Below are 22,500 nucleotides of genomic sequence, written 5' to 3'. Positions count from 1 at the left end.
TATCTTAACCCCGCGCCTTCGCGCGCGCGCACTCACACATACGCACGCACACACACGTGCGCGCACATGTATGTATCTTAGATAGCTGTGTGGTAAGAAGCTTGCTTCCCAACCACACAATTCTGGGTTCAATCCCACTGCGTGACACCTTGGGTGAGTGTCTTCCACAATAGCCTCGGGACGGCCAAAGCCTCGTGAGTGGATCTTGTAGACGGAAACTTGAAATAGCCTCTGTGTGTGTTTCGCCACCGCTTGGCAACTTGTGTTGATGTTTACTTCCCCGTTACTTAGCGGTTCGGCAATAGAGACCGATAGAATACTGAGCTTAAAGAATTACGAGTCCTCGGGTGGATTTGTTCTACTAAAACCCTTCAAGGTTGTCCTCCAGCATGGCTGCAGTCAAATAACAGAAACAAGATATATAATAATAATAATAATAATAATGATAAAAAGTAACAACAAAAGAATGAGACCTCAATATTAGATAAATAGAGGATTATTTATATATGTTATAATTTAGAACAAACAGTGAAAGGTTGTCATTATAGTACTCAGAGTTTCGAATGTCGGGGCGAAGAGCTACGATGCATTCTCGTCGGCTATTATTGGTAACAGACGCTATGAAAAACCATTGAATAAAAGCGAAGTAACTCTAATAGGTAGAAAAATAAAAAATAAAAAAGATAAAAAACACACGCAACCATATATATATATATATATATATATATATATATATATATATATATATATATATATAGGCGTAGGAGTGGCTGTGTGGTAAGTAGCTTGCTTACCAACCACATGGTTCCCACTGCGTGGCACCTTGGGCAAGTGTCTTCTACTATAGCCTCGGGCCGACCAAAGCCTTGTGAGTGGATTTGGTAGACGGAAACTGAAAGAAGCCTGTCGTATATATGTGTATATATGTATGTGTATGTATATGTTTGCGTGTCTGTGTTTGTCCCCCCAACATCGCTTGACAACCGATTCTGGTGTGTTTACGTCCCCGTAACTTAGCGGTTCGGCAAAAGAGACGATACTAGGCTTACAAAGAATAAGTCCTGGGGTCGATTTGCTCGACTAAAGGTGGTGCTCCAGCATGGCCACAGTCAAATGACTGAAACAAGTAAAAGAGTAAAAGAGATATATAAATAAAGGCGAGGTGAAAGAATCGTTAACACGCCGGACGAAGTGCTTAGCGGTATTTCTACTGTCTTTAATTTCTGAGTTCAAATTCCGCCGGAAATTTTTGGGAGGGGGGGCATTCGATTACATCTACCCGAGTACTAAACTGGTACTTCATTTATCGACCTCGAAAGGATGAAAGGCAAAGTCGACTTTGGCGGAATTTGGACCACCGTGCTAACGAGTCTGCCTTCCTCTGACTAAATAGTAAAACTAAAAAGAATAAACGTATCTTTACGTTGCGAGTTCGAATCCCACTAGTGATAATTTGACTTATCTCTTTATTCTTACAGAAATCTGTAAAAATAACTTATTATAAAAATACATCATTTAATAAACTTTTCTCTTTTTCTTCCCCTATCAATCTGTGATCTAGTGCCAAAGCTAAACATCGATATTCGACCTCTCGTCTTGATTATTAACCTATCACTTTTCACTCATTCAATTGTTTCGTCATCATCATTTCCAGGCGTTCTTTTCCACCTTTAATCAAGTCTATTCTAAGAATAATAGAATTCTATAAAAGAACGTTGATTCTGACATAATTTACGTCCTCTGTTTTGTATTTCAGCCCCGGGCAATGTCTAAATAATCAATAATTAAAGCAAATATTGATATCAAATTTTGGCACAAGGCCAGCAAATTCGGGGGAGGGAGTAGGTCGATTACATCGACCCCAGTGCTTAACTGGTACATAATTTATCGATTCCGAAAGGATGAAAGGCAAAGTCGACCTCGGTGGATTTTGAACTCGGAACGTAATGGCAGACGAAATACCGCTAAGCATGGATGGTGTTGACCCACCACACGTATGCATGGATCAAGGGCGGTTGGTGTTAAACAATCAAAGGAACCCAAGAGTCAGGGAATGATGTCCAACCACTAAAGATACCAAAGAATCATTTAGTGGTGTTGATAGCGTCGAACAAAATGCTTAGGGATGTTTCTTTTGCCTTTTTACGTTCTGAGTTGATCCCCACTCATTTCTTTTTGGGTATTTTCTTTAAAGGAAGCCTTCTGCAATATTTTAGCAATCTCTTTGCATCACGAAACACATAAATTTGGCAGTTTCTGACATTTCTTTTGAAATTATATTTGTTTACATTCAACTTAAGATGGTGGCTCGCCAGACAAAAACACAACACCCTCATGACAACAAGAACCAATACAACAATGCAGTAAAAATTTTAAAATAATTTAATTGTACCAAAAATAAGATGACATGAGAATCACTGAATGTTTAGCACGGCTGAACATTCTGATGAGGACGATGCCCTGAAAATTGAAGAGGATGTAGGGAGCAGTTTTTAGCCGATGCTCATTTAATTGAATAATGGTAAAGACGTCAGCAATGGCCTTGAAAGAAGCATTCCTGGTGGACATTAGATGCTTAGATGCAATTTGCACCGTTCCATGCAGAAAATTGTCACGGGCGTCAGGAGATTGGCTGGGCCCAAAAAGTATTTTGATCCCATTTTCAGTCAGTCATTGTTGATTCCTTTTTGCTGCGTGGCATGGAGCCCCATCTTCCATGAATAAAAACTCATTCTTCGTTATGTTATCGTGCGAATACATCGGAAGTAATCTTTGCTTAAGTATTTCGAAGTACTTTTCAGAGTTTATGGTTCCAACACATTCGATCAGCTCAGAACGACCATTGCTGGTGACAGCTCCCCACTGTCTGAAAATAATGCAAATCTGCATTCATCCGAGAAAAATCACTTTATTCCAAAATGAACTGGATTTTTCTGACATCTCCTTAGCCAATTTCTTTCTTTTATAATATTAATTGGTTGAAGGAAAGGTTTTCTTCTAGCTGCTCGTCTATAATACCCAAGCTTATGCAGATATGTAACACACGTTCTTGGACTAACTTCTAGCTGTTTGTTTTGCAATGTCAGAAGCCTTCGAACGGGATTCGTTTTCCGTAATTCTCCTCAAACAGCGAAGCTTTTTTTTCGAGGGCCATGATTACCTGCTACACCTGCAGAACTTCCCAAACAGTTCTGATCTCACCTCTACCCTGATTGTTTGTGCCACCAGCAAACCATTTCCAAACATAGTTTTCATTTCATCACGAAAAGGCCAGGCTAAAGAAAAAGAAACAAAAAAAGAAGAAACCCCCAAAATGCCGAAACTCACCCGTCATCACAGTGTGCACAAATTTACTTTATGAAGTTTTGAATTTTAATATTAAGGATCATTACAGAAATAAATGGATGGAGTTGTTTCCGCCGAAACGATATTGGAATTCAGAAGAGACTGGAGAAATTTTATGAATTTCTATGAAGCTAAAAACCAAGACAGAAAAAATAAATAAAATAAACAAATAAAAAATAAATACAAAGATGATCACCAGAACTATAAGTTGCTATTATTATGGACTGAAAAAGTCAAATTATATTTATCTTCATAGTGGCTTACTCACTGAAATACAATATCACACAAAAGCTTCGTAGTAATTACGCATTATTATTATTATTATTATTATTATTATTATTATTATTATTATTATTATTATTATTATTATTATTATTATTATTAACGTGGCTGTCATTATAAATCTTCGTCCATTTTGTTATTTTTCACTCTGAATGTAATTCCAAATTTTAAAATAGAGAAAGATTTAAAAATTTAAAGTACAACTGACTTGTTGTATAGTTTCAGGAAGCAACACAAAGAATGCAAATTCTATTATGTTTTAGTTTAAATGGAAAAGAGTTATTACTGGAAATACCACGTGACTTTTTTTTTATTATTAACAATGGGAGAGGAAGAGATTGTTGTAATTGATACGGACTGCATTTAGTGTAGAGGGAACAGGAGAAGAAGACAAACTCATGCCTTTGTTGATTCTTATATTTATTCAAACAAACAAAATTACAGAAAGTTAGGCACACATATACACACGCAATCACACACACACATACAAAGGCACTCACACATGCATATACACTCACTCGCTCGCTCACTGAGCCTTCGTCCGTTTCGACGATGGGTATTCTAGTTGTTCGCTCAACAGAACTATCATCAAATTGAATAATTTTGTAAGTGGCTGTGTATTCCACAGGCATGTGTATGTTCACGTAATTCTAGAGGCCAAATTCTAAAGACTGGGCCTTTAGAATTCCAGAATTAATTCTGAGAAATACTGCACACAACTGGACGAGTTAAGAGCAGCAATTCAAGAGAAACGTCCAGAATTGGTCAACAGGATGGGTGCTGTTTTCCAACATGATAATGCAAGACCGCACGTTTCTTTGGGAACCAGACAAAAATTGTTGCAGCTTGGCTGGGATGTGTTACCCCACCCTCCATATTCACCAGATGTTGCTCCTTCGAATTTCCACTTATTCAGGTCTCTACAGAATAGTCTTAATGGTAAAAATTTGAATCCCTTGGATGACGTAAAAAGATACCTTGATGAATTCTGGGAAGAGGGTATTTTTAAGTTAAAGGAAAGATGGAGACGCATTGTGCAACAAAATGGGTTATATTTAGTAGATTAAAAATGTGTGTCCGCACCCTCAAGGGTGAAACATAAAAGAAAAGAATATATCTATCTATCTGTATATATACGTACACACACACACACACACACACACACACACACACACACACACACATGTATAGTTATTGTATTTTTCTGTTTATCTTCCCACCCCCCGCCACTGCTTGACAACCGACGTTGGTGTGTTTACGTTCCCGTACATTAGTGGTTCGGCAGAAGAGACCGATAGAATAAGTACCAGTTTAACAAAGAATAAGTCCTGGAGTAAATTTGCTCGACTAAAGGCGGTATTCCAGCATGGCCGCAGTCAAATGACTGAAACAAGTAAAAGAGTATATATATATATATATACATTATACAGATATAGGGCAGGGAATCGTCAATTAGTAATAAAATTAATAATTAACAATTTAGCCAAGTAGTTCAGTATGATAAAACCTTTATCGGTAAAACCATTTATAATCATAAAATACAGGGATTAGCATGAGTTGCTTCTCCAACATACTGAGAATTTAGAAATAGCAGTCAAAGAACTACTGATTCTAAACTACAAATTTTTTCTCTAACGGATGGCGATATTTTATGGCACACACAACAAAAACAAAAGGGAAAAGCAAAAACAAACCTGCCTTTAGTTAATTGGATACGACGTTTCACGGTTAAGAGTATGAAGTTACTCTATTCCGCTCTTCAGCCCAATATTCTGATAAATTTGAAAGTGTCTCTAAAAAACCCACGGTAATTTTGGCCATGCGACACCAAAAACCAACGTGGGGAAGGCACTTACGAATTTATCGGCTAGTGAGTTCAAACACTTCACCCCAAAGAATCTGTGTGTGCCATAAAATATCGCCATCCTTTAGAGAAAAAATTTGTAGTTTAGAATCAGTAGTTCTTTGACTGCTATTTCTAAATTCTCAGTATGTTGGAGAAGCAACTCATGCTAATCCCTGTATTTTATGATTATGATATATATATATATATATATATATATATATATATATATATATATATATATATATGCATGTGTGTGTGTATATATATGGAAGCGAAGAAGATAATTCGTCAAGTTAGATATAGACTTCACAATGCATTGGAGCCTGCTCTTTTCTGTTCGAATTTCATCCTTGAATCTAACATCATTCCGCTATAATGCTTAATCGGAAATTAATAATTGCACATACATTCTTTCATACATACATACATACATACATACATACATACATACATACATACATACATGTATGTATGTATACACAAGCGTATATATATGCACACAGTTGTGTGTTATTGAATATTAGATAACGACAAACGTCTTTTAGTTTCTGTCTTTATCCTTTTCTTTTTATCTTTGTCACTTAGCAATTCTACTTCTTTCCCCTCTTCTTCCTCACTTCCTCCCATCTTTTGACATAAGCATCTTATATATATATATATATATATATATATATATATATATATATATTGTGTGAGAGAGAGGGAGTGAGAGAGAGACAGGGAGAAGTAGAGAGGGTGTGTGCGTGTGTGTTTATTTATGTGTGTACAACTATCAAAATAATTAAGAAACAAACAGTTATATGCGATATGTCGGCTGATATATTTCTTGACTAACTCAACAAAACATGTATCGAACTGACAAGAACTGCTAACGGAAGTGATCTAATCCGGAAGTGATCTCCATTGTTCATAAAGTATAAAAGTAATGAAGATTACTCATACCGCGATGGTGGTATGAGTAATCTTCCTTGTCAGGAAATGTCGTTTGTTTTAATTCCGTTAATGAAGTAGGTAAGCAAATATTGAAAGTGGTACCTATCTATCTATCTATCTATCTATCTATCTATCTATCTATCTATCTATCTATCTATCTATCTATCTAGCTAGCTAGCTATCTATCAGACTTTTATGCTGACTGTCTGTCTGTTGTGTGTGTGTGTATCGTTGAAAGTAGTGCATGAATCTATATGATATTTAATCACTGACAGTGCACAATAATTAAGCAGGCAGTCGGTGCTATGACTTCATGCGTGTATGAATTAAACAAACAAGAAGAATGGACCTAAAATATTGTCACTTAAAAAAAAAAACGAATTTGTCTGAAGGAATATGTGTGATGATCATAACTATTCTTATACGTGTTCACAGTCAGGCTAATATAATTTTACTAACCATCTCTGTACTGGGAACATTTTCCATCGTTACACAAGTACCTTTGTGAAACGCTTATCATCCGGAGAATGTGATATTACTGTATCTATAATGAGGTGTCTGATTCGGAATATTTATAAGATATTTATGCTGAAGTGTTTGTGCTACACCTGATGACAGCTGTAACCAGATTTTGAGTACAACTGTTTCTAAGTATGATATTATATTTATTCAAAGGATTGTAATAAAAATTATTATGTGGGAAGTGTTTGTCTACAACATTTGAGAAGCTATGAGTTATATAGCAAGATGCATTTAAAGTGAAGAGAGAGGGATGAACCATATAATTGTTTAGTTTCCGAGTTCTTTGTATTTTTTATGATATATAGGCGCAGGATTCTCAACCATATGGTTTCGTGGCACCTCGGGCAAGTGTTTTCGACTATAGCCATGGGCCGACCGTGTGTGTGTATGTCTCTCACTCTCTCTCTCTGTACGAGGTGTTCAGCTATGTTCTTGCGAGTCAGGAATTGATGGGTGTACCATGAATTTTTAGTTTTCTTCAAAGCAAAATTAATTAATGGATTTTGATGCAGTTTTGATTCCAGGATTAAACAAAATCTTCGTAATATGGAGGACATCCATATTCTTCCGTAGGCAAGGGAGATAATTCTGACCTCCTCCAGTGCCATAAACATATTTATTATGATCATAACGAGAAAGTGTCCGTAATGCGTACATATATGTGTGAGTGTGTGTGTGTGAGTGCGTATGTATGTATATGTATGCATGTAGACACACACACACACATAAAAACGCACACACATATATGTATATATGCGTGTATGTGTGTGTCTATCTGTGTATGTAATTTACTACCTGGTTGTCAGATTTCAACCCTAGCTCTCTCCCTCCCTCCCTCTCTCTCTCTCTCTCTCTCTCTCTAAATTTTATCTTCATCTTCCCCCATATTCACTCTCACCGACGTTCACCTTCCATCCCTCTGCATCACATCATCTCCTGACTCACCCACACCCTCACCGATATCTAGATCATTGTGTCAATTATCATAACAAGCCATACAATCCTCTACTGCCTCACCCCACCCCACACTATCTTTTAGACTATAATTTTTCCATTAGTTCTGCAGCCAACGAACATGGGACTCTACAAAATACACACACTTACGTATATACGCATGAATATATATCTATGCATATATACACACACATATATATATATACGCATATATATATATATATATATATATATATATATATATATATATATATAATGTGCATACATTGAGACATAGATAGATAGATACATAGATAGATACACACTCAAACCTATATATGTACATTTTACTTTTATGAGGGTATCTCTATATGTGTATGTATGTATATATATATATATACATATATATATGCGTGCGTGTGTGTGTGAGTGTGTGTATGTGCGTGTGCATGTGCGTAATTTATATGTAGATATGTATAAACATACAGATATGACCAAATCCAAGCTTCTCTGCTAGTTCCTCGACGGTTACGATGGGATTTTGTTCCACCAGGGTTTGCATGACGTCCCCGCCGAGCTCTAAAGATCTCCCATGACGCTCTTCGTCTTCTAGGCTGTAGTTTCCGGCTTGGAACTTTTGGAACCACCATTGACACTAGCTTACACTTATTGTCCGATCCCCATCTACTGCATTAATATTCCTCGCACTTTCTGTTGTGTTGTTGCCTTTATTGAACCCATAAAGCAAAATATCCCGAATATGATCCTTTGTCACTTCCATTATTGCTTTGAAAAAATAACTGTTAAAATCGAACTGCACTCTTCAAAACTTGCACTAAGAATAAGTACAAGGTAAAATTACTACCTGCTTTTATAGCAAGATGATGCAGGTAGTTTATACCATACCCCATCCGGATTTTAGTTCATGCAATTGAAAAAACCACATTATTCATGGGATGACCCAATATCTATCTATCTATCTATCTATCTATCTATCTATCTATCTATCTATCTATCTATCTATCTATCTATCTATCTATCTATCTATCTACACCTACATACGTACGTACATATGCTCAAGAAGATATAAGAAAAAGAATGAAGAGTGATGTTAAGAATGAAATACAGAAAATGAAAGAGAAAAAGACGAGAGAATATGATCAAAATTTGTTTTGGGAGGGTAGACGGTAGTGTGAGAAAAATAAGGAGAGGACAACATAGGAAATAAGAAAATGACACAAAAGAGAGAAAGAAAGAGAGACAAGAGAGAGAGAGAGAGAGAGAGAGAGAGAGAGAGAGAGAGAGAGAGAGAGAGAGAGAGAGAGAGAGAGAGAGAGAGAGAGAGAGAGAGCAAGAGAGGTAGGAGAGAAAAGAAGAAAGAAAGGAGCAAAATATACGATGACGAGATGGTGAGAGAAAGATGTACTTTAGTGTGTGTGTGGATTTTTTGAGGATTTGGGAAGGAAATAACAAGAAGAAGGTGAATTTAGGGAAGAAATAAAGAACTAGCATATATGAACAATTAAAAAAACAAACAAGATAAGATTTCTTCTTGGATTGTCAAAAAAAGGGGAAAAAATGTTAGGGGCTTAGGTTTTTGAGGAAAGAAATATAATTAAATAATTGGTTTTCTATTTGGCTCTTTGCTAATGAAGATAAAATTTGCCTAACTTCCGGTAAATCAGGATGGTGTGAAGAAGATTGGTGGATAGTGTTATTGGAGGTAATGATGTCCATTGTCCATTCTTCAGCGTTTCTCTCTTATAAAATCACCTCGTCTCTCCGCCCCACCTCCATTACTACCACTATCATTACCCTCTCACCACCACCACCACTACTTCTACTACTACTACCACCACCACCACCGCACTAGACACAGCTACCACACATAATCGTCCCCAAATCGCACCTCAATACCTTAGCAATAAATATATGAAAATAACATAGCCTTGGGGTTTATTCCTTATAGGTCAAAGACGGCGTATATATGGATCCTGTATCTTTGATCATAAGTCTGCTGGATCATAAGTCTGTTGGCCTAGGGCTAAATAACAACGACAACAACAGCAAAAACAATAGATATATCACTACGCCTTTGTACGCTGTTCTGCCATGTGGCCACCTCTTAACATCTCTGTAGCATTTCATAGACTTGACATGGAATGTGTATATATATATATATATATATATATATATATATATAATGTAAGTGACAAAGGAGCATATTCGGCATATTTTGCTTTATGAGTCCAATAGAGGCAACAACGCAATGGAAAGTGAGGAATATTAATGCAGTATATGGGGATCGGACAATAAGCACAATCCAGTGTCAATGGTGGTTCCAGAAATTCCGAGCCGGAAAATACAGCCTAGAAGACAAGCCTCATCCTGGAAGATTTGTAAATCTCGACGAGGACGTCCTACAAACCCAGGTGGAACAAAATCCCATCGTAATTGTTGAGGAACTAGCAGAGAAGCTTGGATTTGGTCTTTCAACCATTCATCGACATTTGCATGCCATCGGAAAAGTTAACAAATTGGGTCAATGTGTTCCTCACAAGCTTTCCGAGTTTAATAGTGCACAGAGAATGAGTGTGTCCACTGTGAACTTTTAAATCCAAACCAAATGATAACAAAGCAGATCTACTGCGAGCAGCTTAAGCACTTGAGTCAGCGCTAAATGAAAAACGGCCATCTTTAGTTTCAAAACGATAGGCGTTCTTCCATCCGGATAATGCTCGACCACAGACAGTGAAGATGACGTTCCAAAGGATGGAGTAGTTTAAATGGGAAACGATGCCTCACCCATCATATTTCCCGAAAGGATGAAAGGCAAAGTCGACTTCGGCGGAATTTGAACTCAGAACGTAGCGGCAGACGCAATACCGCTAAGCATTTCGTCTGGCGGTGCTAACGTTTCTGCCAGCTCATTGCCTTTGTATATATTATTGAGAATACATTATTGACTGATTTGTTGAAAAATGAAGACCAAAAGAAATGGGAAAAACCGATGGTTTTATCTGGTAACCCAATATATATCTATCTGTCTGTCTGTCTGTCTGTCTGTCTTTATATACGTACATATATATATGTGTGTGTGCATCCTTTTGAACCTAAATATATGTGTGCGTATATATTTAGTTATATGTGATCTTATAGTACCATATATTTTGTGGATAAATTCAGTACTAATATAGAGAGAGTGACAGAGAGAGACAGAGAGACGTGAGGCTGTGCCGCAACTCCTTTGCCACTGTCTCTCATTTTTGAAAATCTGAAAAATCTGTGAAACCGGTTAATCCTTTATAAATAAACCATCTAAAAGACTCCCAGTGCATTTTCAACTTCTTACACACACACACACACACACACACACACACACACACACACACACACACACACACACACACACACGCATAAATGTGTGTCTATATATATATATATATATATATATATATATATGCATATTAATGAGTAATCTTGTGTCTATACACATATACACACAAATATCTGCATAGACGTACGATTATCTGTTATAGTGTTTATACCTGGATATGTATATGTGTGTACGTGTATGTATTTTTATCATTGCGTCCGTATGCATGTATGCATGAATGTATGTATCCATCTATCTATATGTAGGTGTATACATATATGCGTGCGTGTGTGTGTGTGAGAGAGTAAGTGTAGAATGTATGTCAGTATATGCATATATATGTAAGTATATATATGTATCAACCACTCTCGTATGTTCACTTGCGTGTTTCTTGTGCTTATACAGACTTATATGCGTACACATATGCATATATACACATATATATATATATATATATATATATATATCTATATATATATATATATATATATATATACACATACACATATATATATATCCGTACATATAAACGCATACACACGCACACACATATATGTATTATATATATATATAGTGTGTGTATATATATGTGTGTGTGTATGTATATGCAAGATATATGCACATATATAAGCATAGATCTATAGATCAATATATTTAAAGAGGCATACATGTATGTGTATGTGCTTGTGTGTGTGTTTGTATGTGTGTACATGTGCATATATGTGTGTTTATGTATGTGTGGTGTTGGCGGGGAAGTTAATGTCAGGTTGCATTAGAAACACATATATTTCTTGCAAGCATCTTGATGCAGTTCTACGTAGATGCATTCTGGCGATGCATTTCGCTGCACCACCCTGCAAAAACGTTTCTCTTACCCTCCCCCATTAAAACATGCTATTAAAACGGCAAATGGCTTTTACTATTACTATAGTAGTGGTAGTAGTTGTAGTAGTAGCAGTAGCATCTGTAGAAGTAGTACAAGTAGTAGTAGTGGCAGCGGTAGTAGAAGCAATAGTAGTAGTTGATAATGTAGTAGTGGTGGTTGTTGTTATTGTCGTAGTGGTAATTGTTATAGCTGTTGGTGATGTTGTTATTGCTAGAGTGGTTGTTCTTGTTAATGCTGTAGTAGTAGTAGTAGTAGTAGTAGTAGTAGTAGTAGTAGTAGTAGTAGTAGTAGTTATTGTTCTTATTCTAGTAGTAGTATTGGTTGTGGTTGTTGTCGTTGCTGTTGTTATTATTGTCGTTATTGCTGTCGTAGTGCTGGAAGTAACAGTAGTAGCAGTAGTAGTAGCGGTTGCGACCATCGTTGTTGTCTTTTTTTTATTGTTGTTGTTGTTGTTACTGTCGTAGAGTAGTTATTGTTGTATATATCGTCATCGTCGTTGTTGTTGTTGTTTAAGGCTTTAAAGATTTTAGTCTCAAGAACTTCATTTTTATTTACTTTCATATTTAGTCTTTTATTTTCTCTATTTTTTCGTTGTATTTGTAATTTTATTTTGTTATTTTTGACCTCGATGACTTTTGCATAAAGAAAGCGATATAAGCAGGAGTGATGAAGGATGGTGTTTAGCGGAGTGTTATGTAGAGTTGACGAGTACAGTGTTCTTGAGTGAAGCATCGTTGAGTGGTGGTTTGCATGGCGTAAGGAGTCTGTAGAGTGATATACTGGATTAAGTCGAATGTAGCATAGTGAGGTTCGGTACTCGGATGTGGTGTGGCGTGGAGCGTACTCGAAGGAAGTGGCGTTGCGTGAGGCGTTCCATCTGTAGTGAAGGGTACTGGCGTGGAATGCAGCATAATACATTGGCTTACAGTGGTACGGTTGTGTTTCGTAATATTTTATTTAGTGGAGTATTGTAGAGTGGTGTTGTGCAAGTGTGTATGTAGTATAGGGTGGTGGGGAATGGAATGTAATTGAGTTTTGTGGAGTATTGTGGAGTGGTGTGGGGTTGTTTAAAATATTGAAGTGTTGTGAAGTACAACATACCAAAGTGTAGTGGTTTTGGGTTAAGTGGAGTGTTAAGTAATGGAGTGGAGTGTTGTGGTACAGAAGGAGTGTGTGTAGTTTAGTGGAGCATTGTGGAGTGGCGTTGAGTGATATGCTGTGCATGAATTGGCTTGGGGTAGTGGGAAGTGGGACATAGCTGAGTGTAGTGGTATGCAATACGGATGAGTGTAACATAGTGCAGTCGTGCGATGCAGGGTAGATTGAAGTGGAGTGTGGAGAGGTGTAGGGGTGAAGGGCTGTGGGTGGAGACGTAGAGTGGTACGGTGTGGCGTGGGTGGTGTGAGGTTGAAGTGAGACGAGGGATATATATGTATATATATATATATATGCACGGAGGTGTGGTGTTCAAGTTCTTGATCGCCTGAGTGTGTATGTATGGAGGGATGGATTGCAGTACTTCCAACAAAATCCTTTCTACTACTACTATTACTACTACAACACATATCGTAAACATCGTTGTCATGAGGATGATGATGACGACGATGATGATGATGATGATCATCATCATCGTCGTGATGGCAGTTCCAGGGTTAGTAACTTCGTCTCAATTTCTTACTTTTTTTTCACGCTCATTCACCCTTCACTACCACTATTCACTTCCACTTCTCCTCCTCCTACCACTCACTCATTCACCTAGTCACCCCCCACCCCCCCACCATTAAAAGATGACCTGCTCCACAGAGTTGCCACTCCCTTTTCTTTTCCGCTCTTCCTTCTCCTCTACAGTCACTGGTGCTTCATGAAAAAAATGTCTTGAGACGAGGCAAGATTCTGTTAGAAATCTCAACAGCATATATATATATATATATATATATATATATATATATATCTATATATATATATATATATATATATATATATATATATATATATATATACATACACATACACACATACGGTTATAAATTTACATATAAATATGTATATATCAATATATATAGGCATACATATATCTTTATAATACACATACACACACATATATATGTTTATAAATGCATATGTAAATATGTATATACCAATATATATATATATATATATATATATATATATATATATATATATATATATATAAATATAGGTACCAGACGTTATAGCCAGTCAGATATCAGGGTGGCGAGTGTAAGGGGTGGGATTAGGTGGTTTTCATTCATATTATATATATATACATTTTTATTCATGTCGCCATATTTCAACGGCAGCCACCACTACCACCACCAACTACCACCACTACCACATCATCATCATCGACACACCACATTTCAACACACCCTAGCTCAATGCACCGCATTTTAACATACCTAGTCATTAGAAATTAATTATAGGCCCTTTGAAACATTTACTAAAAAAATATACATAAAGATGTATAGACATATGCATGTATATATACATGTACACGCAGTTGTGTATACGAACATACGCATATTGATATTTATATGTATATATGTGTCTATGTATATACACATATGTATGTATATATGTATGAATGTATATATATATATATATATATTTACATATGTATGTATGCACGGAGATGTATATATATATATATATATATATATATATATACATTGTATATTTATGTACGTTTGCATGTATGCACACGCAAAGATACACATACATACACATACATATATACACACTCATTCCAACCAAAATAATTTATGAATATAGATGTGTGTATATCCATATGTATATATATATGGGTATGTGTGTCTATATATATGTATATATATATGTGTGTGTGTGTCAATATATGTGTGTCTATATATATATATGTATGTATGTATATGTATATATATATATATATATATATATATATATATGTACATGCCTATATATATATGTGTGTGTAGATATATTTATATACACTCATATATGAATAAAAATTCATTCGTAAGCGCGTATATTTGTACCTTCACATTTACACACACACACACACACACACATACATACATACACACACACGCACACATATACACGTACTTATTTACGTAAAATAAACTATATTTGTATATGAATATGTGTCATGTCGTATGCACATGTAATCCTATAAATGTGACATAAATGGATAATAATAATAATAATAATAATAATAATAATAATAATAATAATAATAATAATAATGATAAAAACATTAATAATGAGAACAATATTATTCGTAACAATAACAGCAATAATAACAGTATTTTCAATAATGATAATGATGATGATGATGAAGATGATGATGATGAAGATGACAACAACAACCCCTAGAAGAAATGTCTTTCCAACGAGGCAGTGAGCCTGTATCAAATGTGTCATTCGAAATAAAAAGAAAATACATAATAATTGATACATATAATAATTATATGCTTGTAAAATGTTTGACGCTGCATGCATATATATATATATATATATATATATATATATATATATACGCACGCACACACAAATGTGCAAATGAACGCAGGCACACACACACGTATGCATACCCACACACACATACACATACACAATCACACGTGTGAATATAGGCAGGCACTCAGGCATGCAAATATACACACTCAAACATACACGCACACACATATTATACACGCACACACACACATAGAGTGAGAGAAAAAGACAGAAAAAGTGAGACATAACAGTGTATATACAAAATAATTATATACATATATATGTATATATATAGTATAAAATCATGTACATATGCACGTATGTATATTTATCTATGCGTACACACACGCACACACTCAACAACAACAACACACACACACACACATGCAAACATGTCTATCTATCTATCTATCTATCTATCTATCTATCTATCTATCTATCGCGAATGTATATCTATATAATATATATAATATATAGTTATATATATATATATATATATATACGTTTGTGTGTATATATATATATCAGTGTATGTGCCTACATAGATGTATATTTCTGTGTGCAGAGATATACGTTTGAGTAAATGTATGTGCGTATGTGTGCCTCTGTATATATGTAAGTATATGTATATATATTTTTGGTGTGAATGTATGTGCGTGAGTGTGCTGTGTGTGTGTGTGTGTGTGTGTGTGTGTGTGTGTGTGTGTGTGTGTGTGTGTGTATGTGTGTATGCATTGTCCTCAACACACTTTTATTTTCAACACACTTGGGTTGTCAACCTCCCAAAAATATGATTTATACGAGAAATATTTATATTTTGCGTCGGTGGCAGCGGTGGTGGACATGGCGGCGTTGTTGAATCGGTGGTGGTGGAGGTGGTGGTGAGAGTGGGTGTTTTGATGGTGGAAGTTGTGAGGTTGATGTTGTGACGTTGGTGGCGATTGTGAAGGTGGTGGTGGCGATGGTGGTGAAGATAATGATGATGATGTTGACGATGATGATGTTGGTGATAGAGATGATAATGATGATGGTAATGAGGATGATATTGGCTGTGGTAATGATGATGATTAATGAAAATAATGATGCGAATGATGATGATGATGATGATGGCGATGATGACGGTGATGATGATGATGAAAATGGTGGTCGATGATAATTATAGCAGCGATGCTGGTTTTCATTGTGAAATAAAAATGTCACATCAAGCCTCGTTCGATTGCTGCTTATTATTGATTAATAAATATATGATATATTATTGATTGATTAGTACATATATTATCGATTAGTAAATATATAAAAGATTATTGATTAGTTTAAGTATATGATTGATTATTGAATGGGAAATTGATTTGTAAATATACGATATATTATTGATTGTTTAGTTAATGTATGATTGATTCTTCATTGGCGATCTGAAGGAAAATGCAAGAAGAAATATTTAGGAGCCACAACCCACTTGGTCCTAGAGGTACGTAAATTGAAATTATTCTTGAATATTGTGCATCGAAAAGCAATGCCGTGTGACCGAGCGTATCAGCTTCCATATATATACATGCACACGACACACTTCCCACAGTATAGATATGTGTGTGTGTTTGCGAGTGTGCGTATATATATCTTGCATTATGCAATAAAATGTGCAAATCTTTTACATACGTACATGCATACATACATGGATACATACACAGATATACAGGTTAAATTTAAAATTAAAGTTTAGAAAGGAGACATTAAAATTCAGTATCCAAACCCTGTTTCAGGTAAGTCCCAGGTAGTGTGCCAGGTAGTATACAGCTACCAAGGCGTCATTTACGTTACTTTTCGTTGCGAGTTAGATGCTGGTGGTGTGTGAACTACCAGCAACATACGACCAACGAAATATAAATCTTATAACTTTTGCAGCACGTAACGTCACCTGATGAAGCTTTCTGCATTGTGTACTACATCTGACGTCATTCTACCCCACTAGGGAGCCAAAACGATTGTTATGCTAAATACAGCTTCTAGTTATACTTCGTCTTCCGTATCAATCATCTAAATATATATGTATATATATATATATATATATATATATATATATATATATATATATATATACACACACACACACACATATATATATATATGTATATATATGTATGTACATACACACACGCATGCCACTGTGATGTATTGAGGAACAGATTGATAAATACATCGGTAAAAATGTATTCTGATAGATGGTTAAATACGCAGATGTTTAGGCAGTTAATTATAAATAGACAGACAGACAGACAAACAGAGAGATAGAGAAATAAAAGTAATAACAAAGATACAAAAAGAAACTGATGGTGCGTGAGCTTGAGAAATGTGAATGCGTAAACAAGTTTGAGAAAGAGAGAGAGTGAGTGAGTGGATGAGAGGGAGAGAGAGAGAGAGAAGAGAAAGAGAGAATGATATTAAACAATAGTATATATGTGTGTGTGTGTATATATATATATATATATATATATATATATATATATATATATGTATATATATGTGTGTGCGTGTGTATCTATCTATCTATCTATCTATCTATCTATCTATCTCCCTATCTATCTCTATCTCAATATATATATATATATATATATATATATATATATATATATATATATATATATATATATATATATATATATATACATACACACACACATGCACACACTCACACACACACACACACACACACATACATATATATATGCATACATGTATGTATATGTAAAGTGAAATAAAGTGATGAGTCGAGAAAAGGGGTTGGGTGGGTGGGTGAGAGGTAGACCAGGCAATAGTGACGAATGATAAGCTGGAAGGGATGAAAGAAATGCTGTGGTGTAATGATAGGTTGGTTATCTCTAAAATATCTGTCTGTCTGTCTTAATATCAGACTGGAGGCATTTAGAGAGGGAAAGAGAGAGAGAGAGAGAGAGAGAGAGAGAGAGAGAGAGAGAGAGAGAGAGGGAGGAAAAAATAAAGAATTGACTTCAACAACTGATGCTGCTGACGACGATGACGACGATGATGATGACGATGATGATGACATTAATAGTAATGATGATGACGATGATGATAATGATGATGATTGTGGTGATGCTGCTACTACTGATGCTGTTGCTGCTGTTGTAGACGATGATGAGGATGCAGGCGGTGGTGGTGATGGAGATGTACGATGTTGATGATGGTGACGTTGATGATGATAACGACGACGACGATGATGATGATGCTGACTGAGACAATTATATTGTTGTCACTGTTGTTTTGACTATTGTTCTTAACATTACCGTCATTATTGTTGTTGTTATTGTGGCTAAATTGCCACAACTGCTGTTGAAATTCTTCTTCTTCTCTCTACCGTTGCTGTTTATGGCAACCAAGTACATTACTCTTATCCCAGCATATTATTATTATTATTGAGTAACACTGGGGTTCAAATATACGAAGCCCAATATACCCATCATAACAACCCATCTGATAAGGGTACACCAGGCACATGCACCACAACCATACGTGCGCTACAGATGGTGACCTCATATGAAGATAAACAGCGCATGACCTCGCAGGTGGGACCCAGTTAGAATTTTCTTCAGGTCGAGTAGCCCATCCTGCTCAAAAGGTCCCTGAATAAGGTTTGTTTAAGGATGTTGAGCAAAACATCCATGTTTCCAAAGGTGAATTATCCAAGCCCCAATGAATTCCTTTCAACACATGGCTATGATGCTCCCCCACTACTTCTGCTCGTAATCAGAGACGCACATGTCATCAGCCACTAAGGGACATGCTCAACTGGTTAAGGTCAAACAACTGACAAGCAAATCTGTGGTATTGAGCAGAATATTTGCTGTAGCCCATCTTTTAATACCAAGGTAAAATAATGTACATGATAACACTTCCAATCAGTTAAGATCAAAATCCACGAGAGCCACTGCCTGGTCCAGCATCAGGGCATTTATTGTTATTATTATTATTATTATTATTATTATTATTATTATTATTATTAAAGGGAGCAAGTTAGCAGAATCGGTAGCATGCCGGGCAAAATGCTTAGTGACATTTCACCTGCCGTTACGTTCCGAGTTTAAATTCCGCCGAGGTCGACCTTACCTTTCTTCCAATCGGAGTCGATGAATTAAGTACCAATTGTGCATATTTCTATCAATCGATATTTATCGAATAGTTAAGTTAGTTATTCAACAAACAGCACCACTTTTTACTCGAGTAACCACAAACACTGACAAGCTCACCATCACACGTGATGCTGTGTAGTTGTCGTGGTAACGGCGGCGGCGGCTGTGATGGTGGTGCGAACCCTTTTGAAGATGGCTTCCTCGAAGGATGATGCTCTAATTTTCCTGCAAATACTTTTCGCTACATGCCTGACGAAGTTCGATGGATTGCTAGGTCTGGCGCGAATGTGCAACAAGATTCTGTTTGCTTTTTTCTTTTTGAATGGCTCAAACAGATTCCTGTGTATTTTAAGCGTGGCACCCGGTATGTTTACCGTTCTGAGGTCCACAACGAGGGTCACCCATTGGCTAAATTCGTTCAATGTTGTATTCATGTTTACCTTAACGAAGTCAGCCGTTCTCCCACTCACAATCGCCAGGGAGTAGACCAGGGGTTCATATTGTTCCTGAGGCCCATATAAGATTATTGGGAGTCCACGCAACAAAATAGTAAGTTGGGGCTCCATCATTGTATTTTAGGGGTCCTTGAGAAAATTTTGCTTTAGGTGTTTTTGTTGCAAGGGACAGCTAGGTTTCTTTCTCTTACGTTTTACATAGTTCAGTCTACACAGGATAATGTGTGAAAAATAAGATAAGAATTTCGAGAAAAAAAAATCTATAAAACTAGTTTTTAAACATCAAATGGCTACGGGGTTCCACCAGAATAGAATGGTAATCGAAGGGATCCATTGATAAAAAAATGGTCAAGAACCCTTGGTGTAGACGAACTGATTTGCGCAGAAACACAAGTCACGGACCTTGATTCACAATTGAATTATGATCACCATGCATTACAGAAGATGGAAGACGATACGTCGATGCACACACACACACACACACACACACACACACACACACACACACACACGTGTGTTTTCAAAAATGTTTGGCAGTGACTTCGAAGTTTCAGCTCTGTGAACAGAGGTAACGGCAGAGTAAATTATCTTAAAAAAAAAACATTGAACGCAGAAGACTACAATCCAAGTCTTTGGAATAAAATAGTCCAACTGCCTGTCACCTCTACACTTCATATATTATTATACGCCCATCATATACATATACACCCTTGTGGCTTGCGTTTATCCTACCTTGGTTGCTGTAATCATATGTATAAGCGTTTGAAAGTTTGTACGATATAATTCTAAACCGAACACATGCATATTCATATATGTTAATTGTTGTGGCATAGCAATTATTTTACGGTATATAGATAATAAAAACACTAAATACTATATAGCAGTACGATATATACATACATACACACATATATTATATATGTATATATATATATAGATATATATCTATGTATGTATCAGTAATATGTACCAATATACATACATATAAATATATATGTATGTATATATATATATATATATATATATATATATATATATATATATATATATATATATATATATATATATAAACACACGTGTATGTATGTATATATATATAATAAATTTTATGTATTTCTGCTTTATGCAATTGCAAGTTTATTCATAAAACATATATATATATATATATATATATATATATATATATTTATTAAATATATACATATATATATATATATATATATATATATATATATATATATATATATATATATATATAGTTATCTTATATTCCGTTGAGTACGTGGTAAAGTACAGTATAAAGCTCGTCCACCTTCAGAATTACCAAGACAAAACATGTATATGGTAACACTACCAATCAATATATGTATGTGTGTAAGTATGTGTGTATGTATGTATGAATGCCACTGCATATGTGTCTATGTGTACAGCTTACACTTACACTGCAGAACAGACTCTTCATCAGCTGTAGATTGACGATCATAGTGGTTTCGATACCTACCGACAGTATCACTCGCTCCTGGATAGCATTGGAGCTTTGAGAGAATGCCTGTGTTATTTTGGCCCTTACTCCAACACACATTTTTCTTTCCGCACAATATGGAAAATTGTATTCTTAGGGACTAAAGTATTCAATACAGTTAGGTTGAGGTGAATAACATTTTAGGTTCTGTGAATATCTACGCGGATACTCGGAGTTTCCCATTCACGTGACCGAGACATTCTGTGTAGAAAATATAATATTATGCATTTTCAGCTTTGAATTTATATATATATATGCCTGGATTTATGGATGTATATGTGTATGCGTGTATATATACATATATATATATATATATATATATATATATATATATATATATATATATATATATATATATATATATGTAGTGCAGGCGATAGAAAGTAGTCTGAATATAAGGTAGAATCTATACATATGTGACTCAAGGGCTTAGAGTTTCGGGCAACACGTTATTCAGTTTCTCTCTCTCTCTCTCTCTCTCTCTCTTTCTCTCTAGAAAATCGTCCTGCTTTTAGAGAAAGTATATAATTTATGATCAAGTTTGATGAGCGCCTTGTACAAAATTGACTTAGGCAGGCGTGGCTGTGTGGTAAGAAATATGATTCTCAATCACATGACTTCGGGTTCAGTTCCACTGCGTGGTACTTTGGACAAGTATCTTATATTACAGCCTGAATGGATTTGTTTGCTAGACAGAAACTGAAAGAAGACCGTTGTGTGTGTATCTACATGCATACACACACGTACATAAAGATAT

At 35.7% G+C, this 22,500-nt stretch overlaps 1 protein-coding gene across 1 annotated transcript in view; it reads right to left on the bottom strand.

The window, feature by feature from the left end:
- Window positions 1-17,631, bottom strand: part of LOC149132258 (serine/threonine-protein kinase DCLK3-like) — a 162,113-nt gene extending 144,482 nt beyond the window's left edge. Inside the window, exon 1 of the mRNA XM_089364036.1 lies at window positions 17,372-17,631. The gene's annotated coding sequence lies outside the window, so the exon portion shown is untranslated. The remainder of the gene's footprint in view (window positions 1-17,371) is intronic.
- Between the last annotated feature and the right edge of the window lie 4,869 nt (window positions 17,632-22,500).

Source organism: Octopus bimaculoides, chromosome 16 (assembly GCF_046866305.1).
Source record: "Octopus bimaculoides isolate indiv1 chromosome 16, ASM4686630v1, whole genome shotgun sequence".
Lineage (NCBI taxonomy): Eukaryota > Metazoa > Mollusca > Cephalopoda > Octopoda > Octopodidae > Octopus > Octopus bimaculoides.
This window is presented reverse-complemented; position numbering and strand designations above follow the sequence as displayed.